Source organism: Chiloscyllium plagiosum, unplaced genomic scaffold (genome assembly GCF_037043375.1).
Source record: "Chiloscyllium plagiosum isolate Xiang-an unplaced genomic scaffold, Cpla_swu_hap1 HiC_scaffold_46, whole genome shotgun sequence".
In the NCBI taxonomy this organism is placed as follows: domain Eukaryota; kingdom Metazoa; phylum Chordata; class Chondrichthyes; order Orectolobiformes; family Hemiscylliidae; genus Chiloscyllium; species Chiloscyllium plagiosum.
In genome coordinates, this window is record NW_028270184.1 from 35536565 (window position 1) to 35556969 (window position 20405).

Genomic DNA, 20405 nt, shown 5'->3' on the forward strand with positions numbered 1-20405 from the left:
CCATGTAGACAGAAAAGGTACTGGGTATATCATGTGAACATGATGAAACCGGATTACATGAAAGAGAAAGAACTTGAAAAACAGATGTTTATCACTGCCACAGAGAATGAGGGTTCAAATGAGGATGATGTGGATTTCCATGTGTCTCAAAATAGATTAAAACATAAGGTAGTCCTTGAGGAGTGGGTTAGGTTAGTTAACCATCAGTCTTATGAGTATTGAACGCAGCTAAAAGGCTTGGTACGGCAGTATGAGGATATATTTAAGAATCAGATGGGGAAGACTAATGCTATTATGCATACTGTAGATGTAGGGAATACTGCTGCGATAAAACAACATCCCTCCCGTTTAATCATTTCAAAACCAAACAGGGCCAGATTGAGGAGGTCGAGGCCATGGTCGACGGGAATATCATCGGACCAAGCCAGTTTGCATGCATTTTGCTGATCATCTTATTTCCCAAACTGAATGGGACTCAACGATTCTGCATGGGTCATCGGAAGGTCAACACCATTCCAAAATCAGACTCATACCCAATTTCAAGATTGGAGGCCTGTGTCGAGAAAGTCATGCATCACCAAGTTGAACTTAAGGCGTGGTTACAAGCAGGTACATTTTTCAGAGAAGGTAAAAGAAATGTATGTATTTCTAACACCAAGTCGGCTATATCATTTTAAAGTGCTTTCCTTTGGAATGTAAAACGCCCTAGTCACATTCCAAAGACTCATGAATAGAGCATTGGCTATATTAACAAAATATGCAGTCTATTTGGACGACATAGTGCTCTTTAGTAAGTCCTGAATAGACCACATAGTACAGTTGGCAGAGCTCTTCTCAAGACGACGAGAAACAAAACCGGTGATAATCTTCAATAAAACAGAATTCTCGAAAGCCGAGGTGACATTCCTGGGACATAACATCGGTCATGGAAGGTTGACTCCATGGAATGCCAAGATGAAAACCTTCGACGAATTCCCTCGACCAACCTCTAGATAGATGCGCTTCAATTCTCTGTACTAAGTCGATTCTATTAAAAGTTTGTTCAAATGTCAGCAGTATAGTGGCACCGTTAACTGATTTGCTGAAGAAGAGCACACAGGTTTGATGGACAGAACAATTCCAGGAGGCATTCGAATGTTTGACATCAATATTAACTAACAACCAGTTACAGCTACATCAATGGTTACAAAACTTTTTAAATACGACATCCATGTTCATGACACAGGAGGATGAGGATGGGATTGAACTGCCAGCTGGTACTTTTTCAAGAAACTCAGCATCCAGCAGAGAAAATACTCTGCAATCGAAAAAGAGACGATGATGTATAATGATCACTATTCTCTGTAATTCTTAAAACGCTTTAAATCTAAGCATATGAGACTATTTCATTGGCGTCTTATGTTACAGACTTTTAATGTGAAAATCATTTATTTTGTGTCTCCTAAGAATAAAATTGTAGTTGCATTATTGCCGATTTAACAGATGAAGTTTACATGAGATTTGAATTTATTCAATATTCAATATTTTATAATGTGCATATTGGAAGACATTACGTTGAACTTCGACTAAAGTTACTTATATGCTATAGTAATCTGTTGAATGAATAGAATAAAAATAAAGCCATCCTTTCATTATAATTGGTCATTTTTTTCTTAAGATGGGAAGTTGTAAGAAAGTGTAAGGGGTGCTGTACATGTACGAGAGTTGAAAAGCTGGCAAGGACTTGGATAGTCACAGAGAATCTGGAACACGGTAACAATGTAACGCTTCGTAACAACGGCTGGCAGTGTCTGAGTTGCTATGACACAAAAACAAAAACAAATTCGGCCAATCAGCTTAAATTATGCACTAAAAACCAATCAAATTTGAATTTCGAATTTTGACAATATTAAAAGCAACGAAACGATCCGATGTTTTGAGGTACAAGAAATAGACATTTTAAACAAATATTCAAAGTGGCAAACAGCAGCTAAAATAACTGCCAAGCACCAACAAATATAAAGAGATGGCTTGCTGAAATACCCACTCTCTGAAAGGAATCTTTGTGTATCACCGACCTGTGAAGCAGAATCCCTAAGAAGAAGAAAAGAAGACTGGTTAAAACTAACAAAGAACACCTGGCAACCTGACTGGTTTTGATACGAGATTATATATTTGTTAACTCGTAATCGGCATTTTCATCAGACCAGTATTTGAGGGGGGAAGGTAACAGAAAAGTTCAGAGAAAGGAGTTGTGAAGAATTTCTAGTCAATCATTTTCCATTAGATTTTAATAATATACTTGTTAAGTTTTACGTAAATAGTTACATTTGGGATAGTCCTTTGTCCCTCCAATTTCAAGAGATTACAGAATGGAGTGAATCTTGACTGTGTGACTGGTTTAAATTAGGAGAGGTGTTCACACTCTGTCATAACAATCTCCACAGTTCGATAACGTGTTGTTAATGAAGTAGTTGTCCAGTTTTAACGTGAATTACTGTCCTGTATGTTTCCCTGGCCTTTGGTGTTGCTCACCCTGGAGCAAATGATCCACTGCTGTAAACCGCTGTCACGTCAATCCTCAGCCTTAGCGCTCAAGGTAATGTAGCTCCAGCCTATTTCAACTCTCTCTGAAGCTCATTGCCATCTCCCCAACCCACAACACCAGCAACATACTTTCTCATCTTTTCTACACCTTTTCAAAATTAGCAACATCTTTCCTACAGCAGGAAGAACAGAATTTAAGGCAGTATTACAAAAGTGGCTGAACCAATGTTCTGTACAGCTGCAACATGTCGTCCAAACTTTTTTTAATGAAAAATCTTGGCAATAAAGGCATGTGTAAAAGCTTCCCTCCTTACCATCCTGTCGACCTGTGACAGCACATTGAAGGAACTATGAAACTGCACCGCAAGGCGATATGGCATCTCAGTGATTAGAATTGCTGTCTCACAGCGCCAGGGATCAGGGTTCATTGCACTCTTGTCAGATTGCCTGTGTGGTGGTTGCACATTCTCTCTCTCTCTACGTATGTTTCTGTTGGGTACTCCCACAGTCCAAAGTTGTGAAATTTACGTGAATTGGCCATTCTAAATTGTCCATAGTGCCCAGTGATATACAGAGTAGATCCAGAGTCTCAGGGATAGGCTATGGGTGTGCTTGGTGTGATGCTCTTTGGAGAGTTGGGGGACTCGATGGGCCGAATGGCCTATTCCCACACTGTTCGAATTGTATAATTTCTATTAATTTCTCTTTGTTTTGGAACTCATCTCGGAACTCTACCTTTACGTCTGCCCTGATTTGCCTTTCCAAAACACAATACGTCACATTTATCTGAAATAAATGCCAGCTGCCAATTCGCTAACTAAGGTCCCATTGTACTCTGAGATAACCTTCCTCATTGTCGACTACACCGTTGATTTTGCAATTGCGTGCAAACTAACTAACTACACTTTGATTATTCAAATCCAAATTATTGATATGAATGATCAAAAGCAGTGGACCCAGCACTGATCCTTGTGGAACACTGCTGGTCACAGACCTGCAGTCTGATAAAACAAAATTCTATGGTCACGCTCTGTCTCCTACCTTAAAGCTTATTTTGTATCCAAATGGCTAGGTCTCCCTGGATTCCCGGCGACTTACCCTTGGAAACCAGACTACTAAACGGATCCTTGTCGAAAGCCTTCCTGATTTCCATATAAACATTATCTACTGTTCTGTCTTCATCAATCTTCTTCATTTTACTTCACAAAACTCAATCAAGTTAGTGAGACAGGATTTCCCATGAAAAAGCCGTCTTCAGTCCTTGACTTTCCAAATACATATCAATCCTACCGAATTTTGAAAATACTTTTTGCTATGTTTGAGGTTCTGAATGTACGTTTGCTTGCTGAAGTGGAACGTTTGTTTTCAGATGTTTTGTCATCATAATGATGATGTTACGTAGTATGGCAACGAAACGTCTGAAAACAAACCTTCCAGACCAGAGAGCAAACTTAAAACAAAGACAATTTTTTTCCCTCAGAATCCCCTCCAATAACTTAGCCAGAGTTGATGTCAGGGGCATCTGTCCATAGTTCCCTGGTTTTTCCTTTCTTTCTTGAATAATGACACGACATCTGCCAGTCTCCAGTCTTTCAGCACCTCACCAGTGACAATCGATGACACAAATATATTAACAAAGACTGAACAATTACTTCCCTATCTTGCAAAAAAGTCCTGGGATACAACTGATGACGTCTTTGGGATTTATTCAACGAAATGCATTTTAATATGTCCAGCACTTCTCCTTGTGATATAGACAGTATTTAAGGTATCACTAAATATTTCCCAAAGATCACTTACTCTTGTAGCCTGTTCCACAGTGAATACTGAGGGAAAATACTCATTTAGGATCCCAGTCATCTCCTGCATTTTCACACAGAGACAGCTTTGTTTAAATTAAGAGGCCCTATTCGCTCCCAGTTAATATTTTGCTTTTAGTGTATTTGTAGAATTTCATCAATGTCTTCTTAACTTGACGTCCAAACGCATCGAATAGGCACTATTTTACGCTGCAATTTGCGCCTTGTCTATACTCCTACTGCTCTTATTCCCTCCATCCCAGCTCTGTTTACCTGACATATGCCTCCTTCTATTCCTTGAACATAACTTCAATATGGCAAGACATTGATCACGGTTTGCACCTACGAGCATTGTCCCGCTCACCATTAGGAACAGGGAGAAACAGAGGACTGCAGATGCCGAAGAGCAGAGTCGAGACTGTGGTGCTGGACACATATGACTGAAATTTACCTGTTCTAACTCCAATGCTGTCTGCTGGATCCGTTTCATTCGATCTGGTCTCATCGACATCGGGAAGACAGGATGGCAATTTTGGATCTTTTCAGAACGCATCTCTGGGCCACCCGCACCAACCAACCCCACTCCCCTGTGGCTGGAACTTTCAACACCAACCCTCACCCACTCCACCAAAGACATGCAGATCCTCCATCGCCAAAACATTAACACGCAAAGCCTACAGGAAGAACTTCTCATATTCCACCTTTGAAACGTGCAACTACACGGGGTCAATGAGAATCTCACCAATTTCCTAATTTTCCCTCCCTCCACCTTATCCCAGTCCAAAACCTCGAACTCGGCATCTCTCTCTTGAAATGTCCATCACCTTTCTCGTCTCTCTTTTCCACATTTCTCTTTGACCTATCATCTTCTCCATCACCTCCATCTGCCAATCGCTTTCTCTGCTACCTTACCCACATTCCCACACCCCTCAAATTTATCTCACAGCTCCCAGGCCCAAAAGCCTCATTCCTGATGAAGGACTTATGCTCAAAACCTCGATTCCCCTGCTCTTCGGATGCTCCCTGATCTGTTGTGCTTTTGCAGCACCACACTCCATGCACTGGTAGGAATATATTGTCTCTGGTCTCTTGTAGGCCAATGTTTGAAGGCCTTTCAGATTCAACCATCACTTTAAATGTGAATGACGTCTGTGAATTAGCGTTCAAAGGGCTTACCGAGCACTTTCAAAATTGGCCTGACTCTAAGTTAGATCTGTATCTTGATGCGGATTCGCGCACTGAGCTGGAAGGTTCATTTCCAGCTCAGCGAGCAAACCTACATCTAAACACTCCGCCTGAGGAACAAGCCATCTCAAAATTCGCGAGAAATGTAACTTTTGTTTACCAAGTGTATCTTTTTCCATAACTTTTTTAAAACTATAAGTTGTGCGAAAGAAACTTTGAACTGTTGAACGAATCTTTCTTGACCCTCTGTACCAGATGTGAGAGGCTGAATGGCCTCCCTCTGTCTGTCTGTAACAGACTGGAGAGACGAAATGGCTTCCTCTTGTTCCTCTCACATTCCCAAGCGGCTGTATTATTATCCTCCTGTTCCTCTGTTACATTCCCGAGTCATTAAACAACACAGTAAACCCTGTATGATGGGCAGCCGATAAACTATATCTGCTTGAGAACCCACCTTCTCAGTTGACCAAACACAGACGACACTAAGTACTCCAGGTGTCCTCTCAGTAATATCTCATACAGCTGCAGAAATGCTTCTCTATGCTTTGAATCATTCTATTTGGAAAATGTTCCAACATTCCAGCTTTCCATATCTTCAAGTGTTATTGGGTTAGTCTCGGATGAATGGACTCCTCCCATTTCATTGTAACAGGCGTATGGGTTCAGAATTGTTTGCCCCTCTTCTTCAGGAGCCGTACCAGCGCTCTGAATTAAAGTTATGAAATGATCCGATAACAGCGCATTTAAAAACAGGATTAACCTAACACAAAGTGAATTGACAGTAAGTATCTTACCTTGGTTAATGTGACCAGGAATTTCCCAGGGCAAAGAATTGTGCAGCGGGACTGTTACTTTATCCCTGTTTCCTTTTATAAACAGCGTGACATAAAAATAACCCTGCAGTCCTCTGGCAACCTCTCACATATAAGGAAGAAAGATTAAAAAGACTGGAAGATTTATGGTACATCCTTTATTTATCCTCATTCTTTCAATCCCGAAAAAAGTAAATGATCCCTTTTATTGCGATATGTAAAGAGATGGTAACGAAGGGGTTACCTGACCATGTTTGTTCACTGACTGCGTTTAATGTAAATCTCCACGGACTCTAACTTTTGCAGTAAAGTATTTCCATCTTCCATTGATAAACGGGCTCTGTTAAATATGTTACCGCACAGTATGAGCGGGATCATCACCGACAGCACGAACAGGGATCAGCAGCGAGAGGGGGTGGAAGTTTCACAATCTGAGAACATGACACTGGAGTGCGCCAACAATGGATCAAAATCTGAGAACAATGGACTGGAATGTTCCACCAAGAGACAGAAGTTTATTTGCTTATGTTTGGTATCTTTCTACAAATTATGATCGGCTTTCATTATCATGGCGGATCTACTATTCTATTCGTATTATTCAACACTTATATTATCCTATCCTAGCTATCTTCGCTGTCCCTGGTAAGTCTCACTGCTCATCTATTATTTTTATAAACCAGTTATGATTGCATTGCTCTTCCTTCATATGGTCTACACTTATGCCACTACTATCGGTTCTGTTAAGACTCTAAATTCTCGTATTCACTCTGAAGGTCACAACCAACTGCACCAGTGAACTTGTTCCATTATTATTTCCGTCCTTGCTTCTAGCAGTATTGTTCATGGGAGTCTATGTTAACCGGCTTAGTTTCAGATGAGAACGATGATTCGTTGTATCATTGCCGTTGTTAATGAAATATTGGCAGCATGAAGGTCATTCTCTTCTGATCTTTTTAAAAACATCCATTTCCTTCCGGTTACCCCATCTCTTCGTTGACCAATATCTGAGGCTGAATGAGACCAGTCAAAAATGTGCTGATCCCTTTGACCATGAGCCGATCCCTGATAGCATGTACTGAGCAGTATAACTTCTATCTTTTCACACCTGCTGAATACATCCACCAGGATTTTCACATCTACTGTTTGAACTTGGAGCTATGTAATTTTTTATATTCCAAAGCGTCGCATTGGGTCATTGACGTTTCGTATTGTCAATATACTACATTCAAAATTGATTGAAATTTGTAAATTTTTGGTGAATAATTTAAACTGATTGGCCGCATTAAATTTTTTTTTTATCTACCGACACACAGTCAGTTGAGCTGCTGGACCGAAAGGTTACATTGTATCTTGTTTCAGTATCGGTTAGCGCTTTTCCGCTGTTAAGTCTCTTATGATTACACCTTGCGTTTTCATAACACAGTCAGCAGAAGCTTTGTGTACTAGAAGGGTTGGAAGTTTCAGTAAGTGATCTCTCACTGTTAATCTCTCTGACATCTCTTTTGATGCTGTTTCCCGCAGGATTCGAAAACTGCGTGAAAAATGTATATTTGAGATTGCCTTTCTTTTTACCAGTGGGTGCGTTTGTGGGATCTTAGGCAGGAAAAACAGGTTTCTAGTAGAATGTTCTGGGTATATTATTTGGTTAAGTGTTCCAGTCGTCAAGTTATTCTGAATTGTTCTTCTTTTTGTTTTTATTTTTATTAGCATTAAAAAATGTATTTTTTTTTAAAGCTGAGCAGCTTGATCAGTCACATTTCATCTGAAACACCCATTTCACATCTTCCTTTGAAAGACGACAAAGTTTGCGTCCAGGTTAAAAAAATTTAAGGCATGCTGGTCTGATCCACTGCAAACTGGGGGCCCTGTCCCGTTCTAAATGCATAGTTACGAATTGTATTTCGAGTTTGACTCCTTTCAGTGTGGATACAGGCCATTTGACCCAATAAGTTCTCACCGATCCGAGGAAGAGTATCCCACCCACATCCATTCCCCATTACTCTGCATTTACCGTTACTCATATATCTCACTGACATATCTCTGAACACGATGGACAATTTAGCATAGACAGTTCACTTAAACTGCACATATGTGCGCTGTGAGAAGGGAACCGGAGAACACGGAGGTAACACAGGCGGACATTCTGGAATGTGCACGGGGAGGTTCTTGGGCTCAAAGGTGGCGTGTTTTAGTAGTTTCTGTCGTTTGTTCTTGGTGCTGCATTCGGTTCGTTAGAACATTGCTTTGTTTCAGAATGGTTCTCCCAGTCACTTAATTTTTCTGGAGGTGGAAGAAATGAATTTAGGAGTTTTACAAAAGGTGAGCAAGGCAAACATGTTGGAAGTGGCAGGCAAGGTAAAGTTGGGTTTGTGTTTGTTTGTGAGAAATGAATAACGACTTACAACAATCGCTCGGCATTCAAATATTGGTGGAAACGCCATCGGAATCATTGAAAATGGAATTTAATTGCAGGTGAAGCAACTTGAACATGAAGAACAATTGAAACAGTTTGAAATATGATTAAAATTAGAGTTAAAAGAAAAGGAGAAGAAGAAGAAAGACAGAAAAAAGAGAAGAAAAGCAGAACAAGAGATAGCTTTAAAGTTAAAAGATAGTGATTGGACAGTAAAGTCGATTTCGAAGGATAGAGACGAAGGTAGAAAGTATGCTGAAATGGGAGGGCAGTGAGAATCAGCAAACCCATCGCAGACAAAGGTCTGAATGGGGACCTGTTTAAATATATACAGGAAATGTCAAAATATGATGAGAAGGAGGTAGAAGCCTTTTTAATTTCATTTCAGAATGTGTCGAAACAAATACAGTGGCCAGTGTGCATGTAGATTATTTTAACCAAATCAAGCAGTAAAACAAGTAACACATTTATATCACTGCCACAGGAGGTGTCTGGAGCGTTGAGAGTGTGAAGGAATTCATTTGAAGTGCATACGAGTTGGTGTGAGAATCCCATAAACAGCGTTTGACAAATCTAAGAAGGGATACTGACTGAATGTACATAGAGTTTGAAAGGATAAAACGAAGTAAATTTGCTAGGTATACAAGGACATTAAGAATAAAGCAAACCTGTGACGCTCTTCAAGAGATTCTTATTTTGGACAAATTCAAAATTTGGAAAAGCAGACTGTTAAAATGGCAAGGTTAAAAGCTGAAATGACTGACAATTAAAATGTTGTGCACAGAGCAAAGTTTGGCTTCTGTTGGAGATTGTGAAGAATGTTCAATATTTTCTTAAAACATATACCTGCAAGACGAAGTTTTACTGGCATAGCGAGGGAGTTGCAGCGAAACAAGTTAAAGTGTTAAGCGATACAGAACATATTAATCTTTGAAAAATGAGGAGGTTCGTTATTCAGTATGACGATTGAAGACATGAGAATTGCTCTGTTGTGTAAAGTGTGGTTAGAGAGTTCGTTGAAGTCTTCAACAGAAATATTCCACAACTGAGAAGAATACCTTGATTTTGGTGTCGACGTTACAACATTTCAGCATTTAAATTCCCAATAACCTGTTTGAGACTAATCTCTTTACTGATCATAATCCCTTAAAGTCTTTGGAGAAATGTAAGGCAAAAACTCCAGGCTTTTTTAAAGCAAATTTCATTTGGCCATCATTATATTTGTAAATTATGTAGGTGACAGAACAATGAACTACGAACACATTATCTCGACTAGTGCGAAGAAAGACAACGGCATTCTTTGGCAGGATTACACAGAGTGAAACAAAATATATCCATGAATGTTTGCATGATTAATGTCAATTTCACATGGATGTGTTGTAGTCTACTAATACGGTAAAAATGAATTATTTACAATGAAGCAATCTTTGTGTATTGATGGTTCATTTTCATAAAGAGGGCGATTGACGATACTGTCATTTTTAAAAATAGATTGTTATCCCCGGCTTTTGTTTTTGAGGAGAGGCGTTAAAGGCAGGGAACCAGAACTGTCGCCTGAAAACGGAGGCATTTATGTTTTACTATAAAGTGGGTAGCAATAGATGGGCCGCGGCCAGTTCTCACAGACCAGGTCTTCTGGTTTTGTTTTTGGGTGCAGCAATCCGAAGCTGTTTGTTTTCCCAGAAGGTTTGGTGTTTCAATTCTTGATCCCTACTTCCTATTTTATCTAAATTATTACTTACATTAGTTCCTTCTGGATTGGACAATTGCATGTCAGATTCTGTGTTTGAAATTACCTTTTTGACAAGGATTTTGTTCAAGGGATGCGACTGCATTGGAACCCTTAAGTAGTAAATGGTATTGCATCTATTGTTAGCTAAGATTTCCAACAGAGAAACTATCCCAAATTGATCTTCTGTTTGATCGTATTTTAATTAGAGCGTTTAAATTGATTATATTATGATTAACGTCGAGTGATTTGACCAGTCGCAGTACTGGATGATCTGCGACACACATTTCACATCTACGTTTAAAATAAGGAAACGTTAAGGTCCAGGCTTCCTTTCTTAAAATATTTTCAGGGGGTCTGTCCTGGTCCATAGCAGTTGTCGCTGGTGACCCTCTGACTGACTCCTGTTCGAAAACTTTATTGGAGATTTTGGAGATTACTTGCTGGAGATTGCGATGTCAGTTGCCTCAGACATTCAGGGAGACCTGAGTATTCGGTGACACAGTTGTGGAAGGAGCATGGGGTCCGTAGTTACAGCATCGGGGTGTGCAACATGATCAGAATATTGAGCAGAGGCTGCAGAGAGGGCAAGGTCTGAAACTACGGAGTGCGTGTGTCTGCCACGTCCACCTCGGTATTTCCAGCATCAGCTTCCCAAACTACATTTAACCCAGGCTTAGAGTGTGAGGGGACCCTAATTCAACAAGGACCTGGTCAGAGAGCAGTGTCACCTACTTCAACATGTACTCCAGCTTCAGATCAGCGGAAGGGCGATGCGGCCAGTGGCGGTTATGTTCACTGTTTCATTCAGCTCTATGGTCCGAAATTTTCCAGGCAGGAATGGATGAAATATCCATCATCAAGCAGTATGTTGAAATTAATGTTACCACTGATGGAGGATATAGATGGTGGATGAGGTGAATGCATTGTTTTCTCCTTCAACAGGGTGCTGCCAGATGTATCGTTGATTTCCCAGTTTAGTGGGATTCCCGATGGTATACAACGTTCTGCGGGCTCGGCATGTCAATGGGGAGAGGTAGAGGGACCGGTAGAATGCTCACTCCATTAATGTTGCTGGGTGACCATTCATAGTACATCATTTCGGTGAATTCCCACTTTTCTGGCAGCGGACTCAGCCTCTTCATTCAGAATCAGTCAGCCATTCCCATCGTCTTCGAGTCTCCACTGAGAAATACTTGATGGCATCTCGGATAAAGGCAGCCACTTGTTACACGGTTCAAAGCACCCCTTATCATTCCCCACTGCTAATCAAACTCATCAAAATGTTTTGTGTATACTGAGTGCAAGGGGGCGACTGGGAATATCAGGGAGCAGACAATCAGGGAATTGGATCAAAACTTTCGATGTCTTCGGAAAAGTGTGAACCCTCCAGTCCTGTAATCCATTTGCAAATATGAAATATGCACGGCTTTCTGTCATCCTGAGAGAAAACAAAGTCACAGGTTAACAATTAACAAGGTTTTAGAACAAAAAATATAGAACATTCCTGAGACGTTCTGGCCTTCAGCCTTGGATGTTGTACCAAACTGTGAAACCAGCCTGCAGCCCAGCTAATCTGCACTATTTAATTCCCATCCAAATGCCTATCCAATGACGATTTAAATGCACTTAATGTTGGCGAGTCTGATACACAGTTCAAAACACTCTCCCACTCACCACACCCCACCACCAACCAACCAAATCAAAACATCCCGTGCGTACTGTGAGGAATGGGGCCAAGGCGAACATGAGGGAGCAGACCATCTGGGAGATGTAGCAACACTTCCAATTTCTGAACAGATCAGAGTGAATCCTCCAGTATACATTGTATCACTGTGTTTGTAATACCTTTTCATTTCAGTAATATAGTGCCTTGAATTCTTCCTGAATGAAAATAGGGTATGTATCATGTTATATTCCACCAGCCTAACTATTCTCCATCTACTTTACTTGTTTCTACCTATTTACCAACTCTGCAGCTCCTCTTGATAATTTAGTTGCTTGTTTGCCTTCATCTCGTCCCCAAATATGGTTTCAGTGCATTATTTCCACTCCTGTAAGTCATTGATATAGATTGTCAATAGTTGAGAACCCAGCTCTGCTCACTTTATGACCCCATTGGTTACGTACTGTCGAACTGACCAAGACTGGTTTATCCCGAGTGTCTGCTTCCTGATTGATAAACAGTCCTCCCCTGTTGCTGTGTAGCACATTTGAAGGGCTGAATGAGAACAAGGAGCATCCGTCTGTAATTCAGCCCCTCTAGTCTGCTCCATAGTGCAGTCATGGCTGATGTCATCTCGGCTTCAGCTCCACTTTCCTCCTCGGTCTTCATATCTCTTTATCTACGCAGTGTCCCAGCATCCACTGCACTCCGGTACAGTACATTACATAGGTTCACAACACTTCTAGGTAAGTACGTTTTCCTCACCCCTGTTTTAAATCTGCTCTGCCTTATCCGAAGACTATGATCTCTTGTGATAGTTTGCCCCACCTGAAGAAATGACCATGCCACGTCTACATTGTCTATCGCATTTAGCATTTTACAGCCCTCAATGAGATCCCCTCTTATTCTCTTAAACTCCAGAGAGTACAGGCCTGAACTACTCAATCTTTCGCCATAAGACAGATTTCCCATCTCGAGGATCAGTCGAGTCAACTTCATTTGAATTGCCTCATATGCGAATATATCCCTCCTGAAGTGAGGCCATCACACGGTCCTCCAGTTGTAGTCTCACATATGCCTTGTTTAGATACAGTAACAGTCTCGACAATTAGACTCCATTCTTTCCTACATTTGCACTGAAATTGCAATTGCCTTTTTAATTACCTGCTTGACCTGCATGTGAGTTACCTGTAATATGCACAAGGACACCAAGATCGCTCTGCCCGTTAGCATTCTGAATCTTTCCTTCATTTCAAAAATGTTCTTTTCTCTTACCCTGGCCGAATTGAATAACCTCACAGTAATTGACATGAATTTTCTTTGCTAAATGTTGGCTCATTCACTCAACCCATCCATATCTGTTTATAACTCCCTTACATCTTCACTGTAAAGCAAATTCTCACCATTGTTAGTGTCATCTAAAATTTGGTGATGGTAATTTCTGTCCCATCAACCGAGTACTAATGGGGATTGCAAATAGTTGAGGTCGGAGAACTGAAATCCATGGCATCCCAGAAAATGCATTTTGCCAACCGAAAATGAACCATTTATTCTAATTCACTGTGTTTTGCTGATTCACAAGTCCTCTATCCAAGCTCATCAATTGCTCGTAAACAGGCTTGAAGGATTACGAACATTCCTGTTGCTATGTAGGACTTCTAGGGCTGAAGGGTCTCCTGTGTTCCTGCATAATACTCTGGAGATATTGAGAGGTGTTCTGCTGCATTCCTGAAATGGGATTGAGAGAGTGATTGGTCTTCTCCTGTTCCCATACAGCAAACAAGTGAACTACCTCCTCCTTTCTCATAAAAATGTCTGATAGTTTGTGACCTTCTCCTTTTCCTATGCTACCGCCGCAATGGGCTAAATGGTATCTTCTTATCCCAAAGTAACAATCTCGAGTCTCTCTGTGGTCTCTTCTAGTTTCTGTGCTACAGATATGAGGGGGCTGAAAGTTCTGATCCTGTTGCTGAGTCACAGGACACTGGTGCTGCATGGCCTATTGTCAGTCCAGTGTTATAGGCTCGAGGGTTATTTTCCTCCCATTGTAACTGTATATCAGGCGGCAGGGTTGAATAGCTTTACCCTGTTCTGCCTTAACAGGTTCGAATGCCTGAACATACTTTTCCCGTGTTACTGGCTGGAGAAGTGGAATGAATTACTCTATTGGCTTTGTTATTGGCTTCTGTTTTGACTCCTTCCAGTGTTGTATGTTCAAACAAGATCATTTTTCATTCTTGTATAATCCAAAGGGTACTGGATTAACCTCATCATCCTTTCCATATATGCTAACACGTTCATTAAAGGAATCAGTTGAGGGAATCATCTCTGAGCTACTTCCAATATTAGAATATCCTTTCTTCAGTGAGGAGAGTAAATATGTACACACTGCTCCAAATGTGATCTCACTGATACCCTGTGAAGAGGCAGCAATATTTTGCCAGCCTGCTGTAAGGTGCCCATCTTGGTTAGAGAAGTCTCAGCGCTCTGAAAGAATACACGGCATTGGTGAAAGATCATTGTCCTTCTCAAATTCACCAGCGTAAAGGGAGATCTGGTGAAAATATCACAATGACGCAGGAGAAGAGCGTATATGATGTGGCGAGATGATCTCAACCTTGCATCTTCCATTAAATGTTCCCCACCCGAGCTCACGTTTCTTGGATACCACATTATCACGTGAAGTGGAGCTCAGAAACAGCAAGGGCAAGCTAACATTGTTAGAATTTACATATAACAAAACCAAACTGCAACATAAATCTTGGCACATTATAAGGCAAAAAAAAAGATATACACGTTTGTGGGTACCGCAGTAATAATGGACTGTTCCCAGGTATATCTAAGTAAATGTTAATACTGGGAAAACGGATATCATGAGACTGCACGAAACGATTTGTTGTAACAATATGTTCAGCATCGAGCTAGAGATCAGTTGGTTAGGAAATGATGTCATGTAATCAGAAGGAACTAATTGAAAACCTTGTTCAAAAGGGAAATTTTGCGAGTCGTTGTCATAGAGCATTGGAAATAAAATGAGGTCTGAATACAAAGCATTATTGAGTTTTTGAAATCGCGGTGATAAGAATGAGTGATGCAAGCCATGAACGTATGAGGGGCAAGTTAGTTTCAGTAAATTGGAAAATACATGATGAAAATTTATGGAAGACAGGTAATACCCGTTATTTAACATATAAACATAGCAAAAGTACAGCACAAAACAGGTCCTTAGGCCCAAGATGTTGAGCCGAGACTTAATCCGAATGTAAAATATACTAACTTAACCTACTCACCACTCAACTCACTGCTATCCATGTGCATGTGCAGCAATCGCTGAAATGTCCCCAATGACTTCGCTTCGACCACCTCAGCTGGCAATGCATTCCATTCATTCACAACTGTCTGCGTAAATGTCTCCTTTATACCTTCCTCCCAATACCTTCAACCCATGACTACTCGTACCAGTCAATCCTGCCCTGGGGAAAAGTCTCTGGCTATTGACTCTATTTATTTCTCTCATTGTTTTGTACACCTCGATCAGCTCTCCTCTCTTTCTTCTTCTCTCAAGAGAGAAAAGTCTGAGCTTATTCAACCTTACTTCATAAGGCAAGCCCTCCATTCCAGGCAGCATCCTGGTAAACATTCTTTGTACCGTCGCTAAAGCCTCTGTATCTTTCCTAAAGTAGGGCGACCAGAACTGGATACAGTATTCAAAGTGTGGCCTCACCAAGGACTTGTGGAGCTGCACCAAAGTCCCGCGGCTCTAAAACTCAATACTTCTGTCATCGAAACACAATAATATGTAAATTGTTCATATATACATACCAGGTGCAAAATTAAAAGGTAAGTAAATTTTGGTTAACAAATTAAGCTAAAAATTGAATCCGTTCAAAGTAATTCTGTAACGGTTAACGAAAAAGCTTAGATTCCCCATTAGATCAAAGGAAGCGGCTTAGAACAAAAATGTGGTAAGCCAGTGAGTTCAGTGAAATGCAGGATCTAGCAAAGGTGGATCAAGGCACTGAGAAGATATTCAAACATGGAACTAGAATGCAAACGAGTAAGAAACATCGACTACCAAAAAGCTTCTAGCAATATATGGAAGTGAAATAAAAGCAAGGTCAAATGTCAAACAGAGAATGTCTGGATAGCATAATTTATTGTGGATAATAAATAACTGACAAGGACACTAAACAGTTACTTTGTGTCTGTCTTCATGGAGAAACATCCAGAAAATCTCGCAGAAATACCAAGTAACCATGGGACTTGTTTAACTAACGAATAAATTCCTTCATATGAGTCATGAGGTTGTATTTACGAAGAAATCTAGACTGAGTATTGATAACTCTGACTGACCAGATGTACTGCACGCCAGAATTTTGGAGGAAGCAGCAACAGATATATTTATTGCTTTGGAAATCACTGTGTTAATTTCTCGTATATTCTGCAAAGGTCGGAAGCCAGTCTGGAGAACTGGAAGGTTGTAACATTATCCGACAGTTCAAAATGGGATGAATACGGGAATGGCAAACGACAGACTAATTAACTTGCCCTCGGCAGTCAGAAGTCTGTTAGACTCCAGACAAAGAACGTGATATTAGATATTTAGAAGGTAATGGCAAAACTGAAGAGTATGATAATGCATCTTTCAAAGTAAATTCATAGGTTGCATGTTTTAAAAATGGTTTGAAGATTATTCTTGTGTGCACAAAGAATTGTATACCAATGGATATGGTATAGCTGGATATTCAGCAGGATGTTTATTTAAAAAATTCACAGATCAAGCTATTAGGAAATGTTAAAGCGAGAGTTATTGGGAGGAAAATGTGCTAAGGGAAAGTAAAAGGTAGATTTATAGTAATGTAAATGAAATTGGGAAGATACAAGTAAAGATGCCCTGTGCCATTTCTATAGAGAGTTGGTGAGAATGTATCTGCAGTGTTGGGTGGTGTCTGAATAGATTAGATTCCCCTCCAGTGTGAAACATGCCCTTCGGCCCAACAAGCCCACACCGACACTGTGAAGAGTAACACACCAAGACCCATTTCACTCTGACAAATGCATCTAACACTACGGGTAATTTAGCAACGCCAATTCACCTGAACTGCACATTTTTGGTTTGTGGCAGTAAACCGAAGCACCCGGAGGAAACCCATGCAGACACTGGGAGAATGTGCAAGCTCCACACAGAGAGTCGCGGGAGGCTGGAATCAAACCTGCGTTCCTGGCACTGTGAGGAAGCAGTGATAACCAGTGAGCCATCGTGCCGCCGCACTGTCCCGGGGTCCCAATCTAAGAAAGAATGTATTGACTACAGAGGAACTACAGTGGAAATTCTCCAGATTAATCCCTCAAATGGCAGGTTATCTGATGGGGAAACCTGGTCTGTGTTGTCTAACTTTTCAAAGAATTGAGTTGATCTCAGTGAAACTTAGATAATTCGCACAGAGGGTCTGACGAATACAGGGACATGAAGAAGTGCAGACAGGCAAGGTTTGAGTGAATCCCAAGATATTCTACAAGGACATCAAGCAAAACAGAATAACGAGGGAACATTTCGGGCCAATGAAGAAACATCAAAGGGACAATCCATGTGTGAGGCTGGGGAACATTGACAGATTGTGACATGAGAGCCTTACATCTGTTTTATTTGGGAGAAGGGGACTGCAGGTACAAATTGCAAGAAGGTGTGCCGGAAGTTCTTGAGCAGTTTTTTTAAGATGTGAGCAGAGATTGATGGTCTGGTCTGGAATATGATTTGACCAATTCCGAGCTCTGGATGAGTTGTAACTCAGGATGCTGTGGGAGACAAGTGAGGAAAGGCCCTGACTATATTTGTTCAGCAGAATCTCACCAAAGGGGATCTGCCAGAGTACTGGAGAAGTGCTTAGGTGGTTTCACATTATTGTAAGGGTGGTAGAGGTAGACCAGAGATTTATAGACCAGTGAGCATGAGGTAGGTGCTAGCGAAAGTGTTAGAGAAAATAAGGAAGGAGAAAATTGATCTCCTCTGAGAGGCAATGTTTGATAGTCGTCACGACGTTATCAGAGAGAAGTAACGCATGATGAATTTGATTTAATTAGTTTAAAGACATCGTTTATTTAGTTTTTCAGCAAGGCCCTTGACAAGCCCCACGTGGGAAACTGATAAAGAAATTAAAATATTATGGTATTTTGGGTAATGTGGCAAGTTACATGAAAAATTACCCTCTTGGCAGGAGACAGAGAGTGGTGGTAGAGGCTGTTTGTGTGGCTGGAGACCTGTTTCTGTGCTGTGTCCCTTCTTATTTGTGTTATTAATAAATAATGTAAATGAGAATGTTGGGGGGTATGTGGAGAGTGTGACAAGTAAAATTGTGTTTGACTCAAAGATTGGCCAAGTGGTTTGCATGAGGATGAAGGTCTAATTTTACCGGAATATATAGACGGAATCGTCAGATCAATTGCAGATGGAATGTAACTCTGATAAATATGAGGTGATGCATTTTGTCAGAAGGAGCCAGACAGGGGTGTACTCAGTGAAAGCCAGCACACTAGAGAGCTCAAAGGGTCCTTCTCCACAGGTCCCTCAATGTGACTCGTCAGGAGAACTGACGAGTTAAGAAGTCATAGGAGACGGTGGAGCTAGAGTTTATCCATCAAGCCATAGATTATAAGAGCTATACAGGACTTTGGTAAGGCCAAGGTGGAATACTGTGTGACGTTCTGGGAGCCACAGAAAAGGAAATATGCGATTGCACTGGAAGGATTGTAGAGTATGTTTCCTGCGATGGAGTAAATCAGCTTTAAAGAGAAGTTAGAGAAGATCGGATTTTTTGCTTTGGAGCAGAGAAGGCTGAGTTGGATATGATTCTGAAGATAAGACTACGAGGGGCATGGTCAGCGTGGATAGAGAGAAGCGGTTCCTTTTCGTCAACAGGCCAATATCAAGGAAACAGACTTTTAAAATTAAGGTTTGAGGTTTAGAAATGAATTAATTATTGCTTTTACCCAGAGGGGTTTGGAGTCTGAAATGCATTTCCTGAGTTGTGACTTGTCAGGGTAAATATGTAACTGTTAAAAGGTACCTGGAGGAGCACTTGAAACGTCATAACATTCACGGTGACGGGTGTCTTGTAAAAAAGTGGGACTAATGTAGACCATGCTGTGTTGCTGCTGGTATGGAGTTGAAACTTCTGTAATTGTTTCTTACATTGTGGAATGTCAATCATTCAACAGCTAAAGGCTGGATTGTTTGGGTTATGCTGAGTATATTAACACGATAGTAAGTGTGGAATGTAAATAGCTTCTAAATGTAAGTCAATGGGAAAAGGAACAAAGAACAAGTGCAGGTTCTTTACAGTCTGAAACCAGAGAATGGAAGTAGACAACTGGGAAATGACAGAATTATGTAGAAACTACTTTAGTTCTTTCTTCACAAAATAAAAATAAATTCAAAACAAAACATAAGGTAATAAATCTTCCCAGCACTACTAAGAAGCCTAAGTCTGGTGATAAAAAGGAAAGCAATAAATAAAATTAGTAAATTACAGTGTTGGACAAAAGATTAGTATGCAAGGAATGTGCAAAAATAAAATCATAATAGATTTGTGAATTGGGAATTAGATGGGGAATCAGACTGGTTTGGAAAACAATAGTGAAGGAATGAGTGCAATACATTTCGATTCTCAGAAAGTGTTTGATTAAGTCCCAAACCTTGTGTGTAAAGTCAAAACTTAATGCATTGTGGGTAATATTTGGCCTTGGTTTTAAAATGGGAGAGCTGGCAAGAAACATTAAGTCCGAATAAAACAATGTTTCTTCACAGTGGAAGGCGCGGGGGATATAAAAGTGTTCGGTGTTCGGCCCCAGCGCTTTCCGATATATCAAGCCTGCTTAAGGCACTTAACGATGTTGATTGTCAGTGGGTGAGGTGGATGTAAAAAAGCTCCAAAGTGATACAGAGAAGTGTAGTGAATGGGCAAACACGTGGCAGATGAAGAGCAATGTGGGTATTTGTGACATTGTGCAATTTGGAGGGAGAAAGTAAAACAGCAGCCTGCTATTTGAAGAGGGATTGCTTGGTAATGTTGATAATTAAAGGGACTTATGATGTAGATTTTGTTTCCTACTGTGCAGACCTCCGAGTTCCATGCAGGGCAGTTGCTCAGAATCCAGGCGTCAGTACTGGGAATGTCTTTGGAATGCTGACCAGTGTACACTGACCTTCCAAATCGTTAGCTGTAACATTGACAAGGATCTGGATCGACTTGTACACCAGTCACTGAAAGCGACATTG